Raw genomic sequence first — 12111 nt, 5'->3', positions numbered from 1 at the left:
TCTCTCTCTCTCTCTCTTTCTTTCTTTCCTTTTTAAATGATTTTTACTTCTTTTTTCCCATATTAATAGTATTTTATTTTTTCCAGTTACATGCAAAGTTAGTTTTCAACATTCCTTTTTATACATTTTTGTCTTCAAAATTTTTCTCCCTCCCTGCCTTCCCTCCCCAAGAGAGAAAGCAATCTGATATGGGTTCTATATGTACAGTCACATTAAACCTATTTCTGCATTAGTCTTGTTGCGAAAGAAGAATCAGAACAAAAGGGAAAAACCTCAGAAAAGAAAAAAAAATGTAGAAATAGTATGGTTCAATCTGCATTCAGATTCCACAGTGGTTTTTTTTTTTGTATGTTTGTTTTTGTTATCGTTTTGTTTTTCTGGATGTGGAAAGAATTTTCCATCATGAGTACTTTGTAATTTTCTTGAATCATTTTATTGCTGAGACCTAAGTCTATCACAGTTCATCATTGTTCCATGTTTCTGTTAATGTCTTCAGTGTTCTACTGGTTCTGCTCATTTCACTCAGCATCAGGTATAGCTGAAGATGATCTACTGGTTGGTAAGCTTAGAGGCAATGCCCTACCAGTGACTATTGGGCAAACCGAGGCTGAGGGGGGTGAAGAGGCTGCTTTTGACATCAGAAACAGGGTCCCAGTAGTAAAACTCACTGGGCCTTCAGTGGCTTTAGAATCCAAGCAGCGCCTGTGCTTTTGTAGGAAAGTAAGGCGTAGGGTTTTGAAGCGACCTGTGTAAATTTACTCTACAGGTCGAAAACCAAATCTCACTAGGCGTTGAGTGTCCTTCGTATCCAAAACTTTAAAAATAAAATTAAAAAATCATCCTAAAGCGTAATAGAACTGGAGGGGAAACTGAGTCCGAGTCCTGAGAAGGGCCTATTGTGAGTTCATCTAGATGGTTCTATGCTTAGAGTTCGTACTGTGGTAGGAAGTATGGGGATAAATGAGGTGCCAAAAGGGCAAAGATCTGAAAAGGCAGTAAAAAAGCAGACTGGGCTTTCAGTAGCTTTAGTATCTAAGCCACTCAAGTGTTTATTTAGGGAAACAGAGGCTCAGTGATTTTGAAGGGACCTGGGTGAATTCACTAGAGAGGTCTAAGACTGAATGTGAGAAGGCCTGTAGTGTCCTTTTGATCAAAATCCTTGGAGAGACTGACTTGGGCTCCTGGGCAAAGTATGGTTTGCAGGAGACCTGCTCCATGGGGCCCACTGGGCTGGCCAGCTCTAAAGGTGGCCCGACAATGGCTTCTCGGCCTCGTGGGCTCTGGGTCCCATTTGGGGCTCTGTCTCTCGCAGGGGCTTCCCTCCTTAGGGCCCAAAGGCTTCTGCTGCCCCAGGAGCAGGACTGCCCTCTGGGGTCCTGAGGGACCAAGTCTTGTGGAGGTCAAAGGGCCCTAGGTTTCTCTTTGCTGTGCCAAGGCAGACTGACAGTTGAGATTGATTTAGAGGATGCCAGGGGGCAGGCAGGGTGAGGAGGAAGAGCTGGGTTCCTTGCTGGTGGTGGGGGCTGGTGGGGGCGGGGGTGTCTGTGCGCATGGGCGGATCTCTCGCAGAAGGCAGGAGCACAAAGCACCAGCCCGCCTGTGCACGTGGGTGCGCAGGGATCTCACAGGTGCGGCCGAATCACAGCGGGGGTGGGGGTGGGGGTGGGGCTGAGGTGGCCAAGTTCTCTCAGTCGGGCCAGGAGCAGGAGGGGGTACAGGTGTGGCCACATTGGGAGGAACGGGACGGCCGAGCCCCAGCGTGGCCCTTGAGGGAAATGGAGGCTGAAGGGAGGGGCGGCCGCCCCCTCCATGAGCACCACAGTGGCAGCCGCCTCAGGGCAGCTTGAGGAGGCTGCGAGGCAGCCAGTGCACAGGGGGCCCGGGCTGAGGAGGAGGAGGAGGAGGAGGAGGGGGGAAAGGCAGGGAAATCAGAAGGAGCCTATGGAGGGAAAGACAGGGGCCAAGGGTGGGCAAAAGCTGAGGGAAAGAAGAACCACGGGGGTGGGCAGAGGGAGGGCCCCTGCAGGGAGGGCCAGCAGCTGAGGCCCATCACCAGGAGGCAAGCCCGGATGCCAGGGCCCGCGGGGGGAGGGGCAGGGGGCGCTGGGCTCCCCACATCGAGGCCCCACGCCTTGGCAGCTGTTCTCTAGGCCCAGTGGCCAGTCTGGGACCGTCCCGAGCAACCTAGGGTGGCCCCCAAGGGCCCCTTCCTCAGGGAAAGGAAGTTTGGCCCCCCCCCCCCTTCCCTGAGAGGACTGTGCGGGGTGGGGGACAGACTTTCTCTCCTAAGCAGCTTTTGGAAAACTTCCTGCTGGGACAGGGAAAGGACCTCCAGCCCATTCTCTCAGAGCCTTTCCCAAAGGAACCTGGTTCTGGGTCCGGTCCCCAGTGGGCGCTAGCGCAGCATGGTCCCTGACCTTGTCTGCAGAGGCCCAGACAGAAAATCACCTTAGGAACTCATGCTGGCAAAGGAAGGGACCCGGCTCCTTCAGACCAGAAGCACTAGATCTCCCAGGAGGTCCTTTCCCTGCTCTCCAGAAACGAAAAAGAGCCCAACAGGTTGGCCCTGGTCAAGAGGGGAAAAAATAAACTCCCCAACTCTCGGCTCCTTGGATTCTGATAGATGTTCCCTATAGGCAGTAGGGACAGGTCCCAAAACTAAGCAAATGCAGAATGCCTGATTGAGAGAGCAGGTGGTAGCCTTAAAATCCACATCCAATTGACACAGATGAATGTTCTTGGTGCATCTTTAAGGGCTCCTTTCATGCCTTCTTCCTTTCTCCAAGGGTGGCTGCAGCAGGAGTGAGTGGAGTGCCCACCGGCACAGCAGGAATGAAGTACCTAAGCCATGATCTGAGAATTGAGTCACCCGGGGGATAGATTTCAGGCCTGGGGTTCAAAGAGCACAGGTGAGATTCAGGAAGCTGGAGAAGTTTGTGGAGCATTTCAGTCATTACCCAAAAGTCCCCTTCAGGTAAGTACAACCTTACAGCAGTGCCACTGCAGGAACATTCTTGGCAGACCCTGCCAGGAAGCAGTGCTCTGAAGGAGGCCACATTACACTCTTCCATAGGCTTGCAAACATGTCGAAGGACTATGGTGAGATCAGCATTTGCATCGTCCTCTTCCTTCTGCTCTTATTCTCAACAACAGACTGCCTTTTCAGGAGTAAGCTACAAGGGAACACTGGGGGAAAAAGGTTGAGGGGCACGGGGAGACCAAAGAGGACACCCACGAGATGTTACAAGTGGTAAAAGTGACTGGCCCTTCAGTGGCATGAGAATAGAAGCAACTCCAGGGCTTGAGTCAAGTTGCCAAGGATCAAGGACTGTAAGGGACCTCAAAGAAGGTACATCCCAGGTTAAGACAATGCCTTCAGTGGCCGCAGAATCCAAGACTTTTAAAGAATAAAATGAAATTTAAATCATACAAATATCACATTGATGTTGCTGCAAAACTCTGCCAGAAGATTAGACTTTTAAGGGTCCTTTGTGAATTCTCAAAGCTGGTAACAGTTCCAATATGTCAATGCCTTCAGTGGCCATAGAACCCAAGATTTTTCCATGTAGTATAAAATTTAAATCCCATATCAACCTAATTGTACTAGAAAGAAAAATGTGATCTAAGCCACCTGAGTCACTTTTTTTAGAAATATTGAAAGCTGTCTAAGCTTATGGTCCCTTTAATGAATATGAGGGAATGAGAGTCTGACAGAAATGTAAAAATCCATTTTACAGGATGTTTTGCATCCTAATTTTTGAAAGGTCTATGCCTTCTTGGGCTGTGTACAATAAATATGTTCACTGCTTCTTTAAGGAAAAAGAGTTTTAGTGATTACGTAGCTCCTCAATGAATGCTCAAAGCTGTTCCAACAGAGAATCTCAGAGGTCCTTCAAGGGACACAGAATCCAAGACCTTTAAGGAATAGAATTAAGTATGTCATAAAAATATCACATTGATGCAGATGTAAAACTGAGACAGAAGTTTGGGGACCTCAAAGAAGGTACATCCCAGTTTATGACAGTGCCTTCGGTGGCCACAGAATCCAAGACCTTTAAAGAATAAAAGAAAATTTAAATCATACAAAAATAAAATTGAAGTCTATTAAAAACTGAGACTGAGCAAAGAGAAGTGGCTATTGTGAACATATAAAAGGTGCCGGGGTTAGAGTGTAGCTGCTATTAGGGAATATCAGGGAAACTGAGGCCGAGGGAAATGAAAACATCCATGTGACATGAGAATAAGGAACCTAATAATGAGCTCACTGAGTTTTCATTGGCCATAGGTTGGAAAGATGTCCACTGCTGGTTTAGGGAAACGGAGATTTAAGGGTCCTTTGTGAATTCTCAAACCAGCTAACAGTTACAATATGCCAATGCCTTCAGTGGTCATAGACCCCAAAATTTTTACATGTAGTATAAAATTAAAATGATTTATTAACTTAAATGTCAGACATGAAAAACTGAGGTCAAAGCAAATTGAAGGCCTATTGTGAAAATATCTAAAGCTGTCTCAGCTAAGGGAACCTTTAGTGAAAACCAGGGAAATTGAACCTGATAGAAATGTAAAGATCCATTTGACATGATTGTGAACATCCTAGTTTTTGAAATCACTTTCATATATGCAAATTTAAAAGATACAAATATCAAATTGATGTAGATGGAAAACTGCGACGGCAGAAAAGTAAGTTCCTAGCATAATAATTTCAAAACAGTCTAGGATTAGAGTATTGTCCATATTAGTGAATATCAGGGAAAATTAGGCTGAGGGAAATGAAAACATCCATGTGACATGAGAACAAGGAACCTAATAATGAACTGACTGAGTTTTCATTGGCCAGATATTGGAAAAGTATCCAATTCTTGTTTAGGGAAACTGAAAATTAATGATTTAAAGGTGCTTTGGAAATTCCCAAAGCAGGTAATTGTGGCAATATAACAATGTCTTCAGTGGCTGTAGAACCCAAGGTTCTTACATGTAGTATAAAATTAAAATCATATATTAAACTCATTGTACTACATGGAAAACTGAGATCTAAGCAACCTAAATGCCTATTGTGAAAATACTGAAAGGTAACTAAGCTTATGGTCCCTATTAGTGAACACCAGGGAAGCTGAACCTGAGAGAAATATAAAAACCTATTTGACAGGACTGTTTGCATCCTAGTTGGTGAAAAGACTGGGCCTTCACTGGCTATGTACCATAAACATTTTCACTGCTTCTTAAAGGAAACAGAGGATTAGTGATCAGATAGCTCCTCAGTGAATACTCAAAGCTGGTCCAACAGAGAATCTGACAGGTCCTTCATGGGCCACAGAATCCAAGATCTTTAAGAAATAAAATAAAATTTAAATCATACAAATATCACATTGATGTAGAGGCAAAACTCTGACAGAAGATTAGACTTTTAGGGGTCCGTTGTGAATTCTCAAAGCAGGTAACTGTTCCAATATGTCAATGCCTTCATTGGCCATAGAACCCAAGATTTTTCCATGTAGTATAAAATTTAAATCCTCTACCAACCTAATTGTACTAGACAGAAAAATGGGATCGAAGCCACCTGAGTCCCTTTTTTCGAAATATTGAAAGCTGTCTAAGCTTATGGTCCCTGTAGTGAATATGAGGGAACCTGAGTCTGAGAGAAATGTAAAAATCCATTTGACAGGACTGTTTCCATCCTACTTTTTGACAGGACTGTTTCCATCCTAGTTTTTGACAGGACTATGCCTTTATTGGCTCTGTACAATAAATATGTTCACTGCTTCTTTAAGGAACAAGAGGATTAGTGATTAGATAGCTCCTCAATGAATGCTCAATGTTGGTCCCACTTAGAATCTGACAGGTCCTTCATGGGCCACAGAATCCAAGACCTTTAAGGAACAAAATATAATTTAAATCATACAAATATCTCATTGATGTAGATGTACAACTGAGACAGAAGATGAGAGATTTAAGGGGCCTTTGTGAATTCTCAAGATAGGTAACTCTACCAATACGTCAATGACTTCAGTTGCCACAGAACCCAGGAATTTTCAGGTAGTATAAAATTGAAATCTTATATCAACCTAATTGTACTAGATGGGAAAATGAGATCTAAGCCACCTGAATCCGTTTTGTGGAAATATTGAAAGCTGTCTAAACTTCTGGTCCCTTTAGTGAATATGAGGAAACCTGAGTCTGACAGAAATATAAAAATCCATTTAACAGGATGTCTTGCATGCTAATTTTTGACAGGACTGTTCATTTATTGGCTCTGTACAATAAATATGTTCACTGCTTCCTTAAGGAAACAGAGGATTAGTGATTGGATAGCTCCTCAATGAATGCTCAAAGGTGGTCCAACAGAGACCCTGCCAGGTCCTTCATGGGTCACAGAATCCAAGACTCTTAAGGAATAAAATAAAATTAAATCATAGAAATATCACATTGATATAGATTTAAAACTGAGACGGAAGATTAGAGATTTAAGGGGTCTTTGTGAATTCTCAAAGCAGGTAACACTTCCAATATATCAATGCGTGTGTGTGCTAATACCTAAAGGAGGATCTTTCAATCTAATGAGGAATCTTACAGCCTACTGGAGGAACTTACAGTATAATAGCAGAGACAAACAGAGGAAAATGGAAAGAAAATAAGAAAGAGGGAGAGATTGGAGAAGAAAACGAAATTCTACAACATGTCACTTATAAAAAAACACGTTGGAAATACAAAGACATACATGAAATAAAGCTGGGGAGATGGACCCCACCCCACATATACCATGCATCAAGTGATGCCAAAAGAGGAGACAGTAGAATAATGGTATCTGACAAAGCAAGAACAGATATTCAAACAATAACAGAATGCAAATAAAAACCTACATTAGGCTGTAAACAACCATAAACTGTTGGCAAATATCAGTAATAACAAACTTTTACGCTCCCAATGCCTTAACATCCCAATTCATAAAGGAAACATGAACTGACCTGGCAGAAGACACACACAGTAACAGAGCAGTGACAGGAGACTTCAATATGCCTCTGGAGCACTGGGCCTGGAGTCAGGATGAAATCAGGAACTTGCTAGCTGTGTGATACTGAGCAAGTGGATTCACCTGTGTGCACCCTTGTTGTGAAATGGGGGAGAATATCATCTGCCTCACAGGGTTGTTGTGAGGATCGAGTGAGATAATATTTGCAAAAGAGGTTAGCACAGGTCCTGGCACATAGTAGGGACTTAAAATGGTTGATTGATTGATGAATAGAGTTCCAAGTCTGGAAGATTATATTTCCTTCTGTTGTAATAGTGTGCCCAGGTTAGCCTTCAAACAGTCTGCACTGAAGGGTGCAAGGGGGCAAAACCAGGAATACTGAGAGGCAAAAGAGAAAGCCTTTCAGATCTAGAAGAAACATTCCACATAGAAAGGGTAGGAGGCTTCAGGTGCTCAAGTGCATATCGATGGCTTTGGGTAAATGCTTTGCAACTGGTGTCCTTGCTGTGCCATCAAAATGCCTTGGCTAGAAAGGAACACTACTAGCTGATTGTTAAGGGGAAAAACAGGAGGGGGTGTTCTTCAACTAGTGTTAGTACCCTGGGTGGAGTGGCAGCTACACCTGGTAGTACCAGTGTGGGACGGGGAGTCCAGTAAGACAAGGGGTGTGCGATAAGAAAGACCTTAATAAGCTGGGGAGGAGATAGGATAGACTGTATGACAAAGAGGCTCAAATTCATGCCAATTGCAGATGAAGGATACTATGGTGTCTAAGTTTTTCAGTCAATAAGCACTGATAAAATGCCTACTGAGTGCCATGCACAAAGCAAGGAAAAGAAAAGCCAGACAATCCCTTTTCTCAAGCACCTCACAGTCTCATGGGGAGGCAACATACAAACAGCTGAAGTTCAAACAAGCCATATACAGGATGAATTGGAAATAAGCAAGAGAACAAAGGGCCAGGAGCTAGATCTGGGAAAGGCTTCCTGTAGAAGGTGGGATTGTCTGTGGGGCCTGAAAGAAGTCAGGGAACGCAGAAGGCAGAGATGAGGAGGGAGAGCCCTGCAGGCAAGAGGGACACCCTGAGAAAATAGCCAGAGTTGGGAGGTGCAGTGTCTTGTGCAAGAACAGCAAGGAGGAGGGTGTCACTGGATCCTAGACCATGGCGGAGGGGGGAGGGCAGAGTGTAGGGTGTATGACAGATGCAGAAATGGGGGGCAGGTTGTGATGCACTTCCAATGCCAATGGACTAGAAGCGGGTCTGGTGGCTTGGGGGGCCTGTTCTTTCCAAGACGCTGGGTTCAGAGCACAGGTGGGTCTCCATCAGGGTCTGTGGGGAGATGTTGGACAAGGTGGTGGTGATGGATTGACTCGCCTGGCACATGCTGCCCCCCATTTCTTCCTCAGTTGCCTTTGAAAGGAACTTCCATCTACCACTGTCTGAAACAGTTGAGAAACCTCCTCAAGCAATCAGAGCATGTCCAGAAGGAAAATTACCAGGCACGATTCCTCTAATCTGCAAAATAGTCACAGAGAGGGTTGCCATGGCGACTCCATCTTCTCAAGTTCTCAACCCACTTGCATTTTCATGATGTTTTTGACACTTCCTTTAGATTTTTTTCAAGGAGAAATTGGTGGAGGCTCTTGATTACTCAGCCCCAAACCCTTCATCTATTCAAGGGGAGCTCTGTCCTCCCAGCCATTATTGGGTCAATGAATAAAAAAGCATTTGTTATGCAATTGATATGTGCAAATAAATCGGTTAAGTGCTATAGTGCATAAATCTGTCGCCAACCCCCACTTCCACTTTCTGAACCCCACAAATCCACGTTCATATATTCGATGTGTTTATCCAGAAGGGGTGTCTACTTTTGTGGAACAATACTTCCTGATTCAAAGGAAACGAGGGGAAATACTCAGTTTTTTGCCACTGTAAAATGAGGTTTGGCTAGTTGACCTTTGAGATCTCTTCCAACTCACTATCTTTTTTGCAATTATGTAAAACATTAGCATATTAGTCATTTTGTATAATAAAACGAATAAAACAAAAAAAATGGAAGAAATAAAATGAAAAACAGCATTCTTCTGTCTGTCTTCCGTCAGGGTCAGTTCTGTGGAGGTGGATAGTATGCTTCACCACAGCTTGTTTTGCCATTCCCCAATTGATGGGCATTCCTGTGAATGGAGTCAGGAATACCTCAGTATAAGCCTGCCTCAGATATTTGCTAGCTATCCATCCTTGGGAAAGCCATTTAATTGCTTTGTGCCACTGTTTCCTCATCTGTAAAAATCAGGTTGGCTGTGATGGCCTCTCATGTTCCAAGCCATAATTCACATCACAACAGTCTGGATTCACTCTCTTGTATTCTTCTATTCTCTCTCCTTGATTGTTGCCTTGTGGGATAAACCCCGGACCTATACTTATTACAATGCTTGCCACATAGTAAGCACCCAAGAAATGCTTGCTCTCTCTGTCTCTCTGTCTCTGTCTCTGTCTCTGTCTCTGTCTCTCTCTCTCTCTCTCTCTCTCTCTCTCTCCATCGTTCTATCTAACACACCTCATGAAGTCTTCATGGAGAAGATGATTCTGGAGAACTGGACTTCCTACCTGGACAGACTGCGGCAGTGAGTATCTGGGGGCACCTGTATTCTGTTGGTCAATCTCTTCTCTATGTAGTTTGTGGAGCTAGGGAATTGGGTTGCCAAGGAATGAGCCAATGAGCCCTTGCCCCTCTGGGGTGCTCTCACTGTCATCTCCTGGATGACAACCTTCCTCCACTTTGATTCAGGGCCTATACAGAGGGAAAATTCAAATTACACACACACACACACACACACACACACAAATAAATGCATATATAAACAATCATAAATATTGTTCTTCAACAAATTGTCTCTACCTCTGATGGAATCTTGAGAAAACTATAGTGATGGAAAACTGCTGAAGTTGAGAATAATGCTATCTGTAGGACAAAGAGACTACAGTAAGTCAAGGGAAGATTTTCAGGGGATGGGGAGACATAGAAATGTTTGTAGGGAGGGTGGGTATCAAGCCAAAGATAGGGAGAGAATGAAGATGAGTGAGAGAAAGGATGCTAGAGGGGGCAATCGATAGGAGATGACAGGATGGAATGGAGAAAAGAGGGACCTCTTGGTGAATGGATTCCATTTTTTTTTTCTTATATGTAGCAATGTTCTATGAGAAGGTGAGGAAATGGGAGTCTTGGGACATGTCAGGAGGCATAAAAACCTTTGGAAGCACTTCTGTGATGAGTGGGTTAGTGGATAATTAATTAGGGAGATGTAAAAGGATTGCCATGCAGCACTGAGGACCCAGTTAAAGTCCTGTCACAAAAATTTGTAGCATAGCCAGTGAGCACAGTTTTATGAACTTCTCCAGCTTTGCTCAACAACACAAGTGTAGGTTTGGAGGTACTGGGTGGCTGCAGTGATCCAAGACTAAAATAAGATTGCAAACTTATGATATTCTAGTTCAGAACAGCTTGAAGTAATTGTGGTGGTACTGCGGGTAAAAGGGAAACACACTTTGCCGAGTTAATAACGAGGCTGAAGTGCCAGGATTTAATAACTGGAATATGGAATAATATGGAAGATAATAGCGAATGAAGAGGCAGCCCAGCTATGCAGTGGATACAAAGATCATACCAGCAGATGCTACTGGCAAAATCGCCAAAGTAGGTAATAGCTTCAGAAGGAATTGAGAATTTATGGTGGCTAGGGTCGGTTTTACAAGAAGGTTCCATGGGTCAAGGGAAAACGAATCTAGGAGATAGGAAGGTGTCTGGGAAAGGCTGATGGAGGAATGTGTGAGGGAGGTCAGGGCCTGTGGTTTGGACAACAGTCTGACTCCTCTGCATGACTCCAACTCCATAAGGAGTGGTATCCTGGCCATGACACTGAGCCCTTAGCAGCTCTGGGAGAACCCAAGTCCCCACACAAGGATTGGGCATGGGAGAGCGGTGACAAGAACACCCAGTCACAACAACACTTCACCGGTGCTGGGCATATGGTTAATAGCGGCTCTGGGGATCATACTGTCTCTGACTTTAACTGTGATCTTAACTTTGAAAGCAAAATGGGGTAAGGGCCTGAGGGGATGTGGGAGAGCAGTGTGGTCCTCAGGGTCATTGTAGAGGAATTGCTGGGTGTAGGCCTAGAGGAATGCAAAGGGCAGAGGGACTAGGAAGCCAAGCAATGGAGGAGGACTACAGAGCAGAAGGGACCAACGGGCCTTTCACAGGATTTGGGTTGTAGTTAGGAGCTGGAAGGAGAAAAGTCACAAATCACTCCATCCCCGGATTCCAGAATATAGCGGTGAGGATCTCTGTGGGGGCTAAGACCTGGAAACAAAGGGGATACCCCTTATTGGGAATGGGATGAAAATTGGGGTCTAGGAATATGAATGGAGCAGTCTGACCTCATCCTTTCCCTGAAACTGAGAACTTTATGTCTTATTCCACATCTTGAGTCCATCACTTTTTGGCCACAGAGTGGATCGCATGTTAATTGGTCACTGCACTTGTCAGTTCTGAGGTCTGTCCAGGTGGCAAAAACCAACCCTTGTAGGGATTTCAGGGAATTGGATGCAGAAAGAATGTGCCTTTATGGGAACGGGTTTGCACAACCCCCCATCTTAGATCACCAAGAAGGGACAAAAGACAGCTCCCACCTAGGATTTGTAACCTATTTAATTGGCTTTGGCAGACTGATTTTGAAAACCTTTTAGGAAATTCAATTTAAAAGTGTATATTCATGACAAAACAGCCTCACAATAAGTACTCAGGTTCCACAAAGACAAATTCAGCTGTTGACATTAGATGCATCATGTTCTTAGAGGAACCTATATCTACGTTTTTAGAGATGGGAAAATTTGAAATTGAAAGAACAAATCCAACCATTGCCTCTTCCACTCTATCATAACCCCAGTGGTTATAGAACTCCAAGGCAGAGGTGATGGCTGTCATGGATAGTGACATTCATAAAGAGACCTAAAATTAAGGCCCATTATTCTACTGAGATGTCTCTTTGTGTACCTGACCCTCATGAAAACCACCAATCAAATGCCAGGATCCAGTAGAGATCACCCATTGGGATGCAGGGCCTCCTTGAGACCACCAAGG

This window comes from Dromiciops gliroides, chromosome X, assembly GCF_019393635.1.
Source record: "Dromiciops gliroides isolate mDroGli1 chromosome X, mDroGli1.pri, whole genome shotgun sequence".
Classification (NCBI taxonomy): domain Eukaryota; kingdom Metazoa; phylum Chordata; class Mammalia; order Microbiotheria; family Microbiotheriidae; genus Dromiciops; species Dromiciops gliroides.
The sequence above is the reverse complement of the archived record's forward strand: the minus strand, read 5'-3'. Positions refer to the sequence as shown.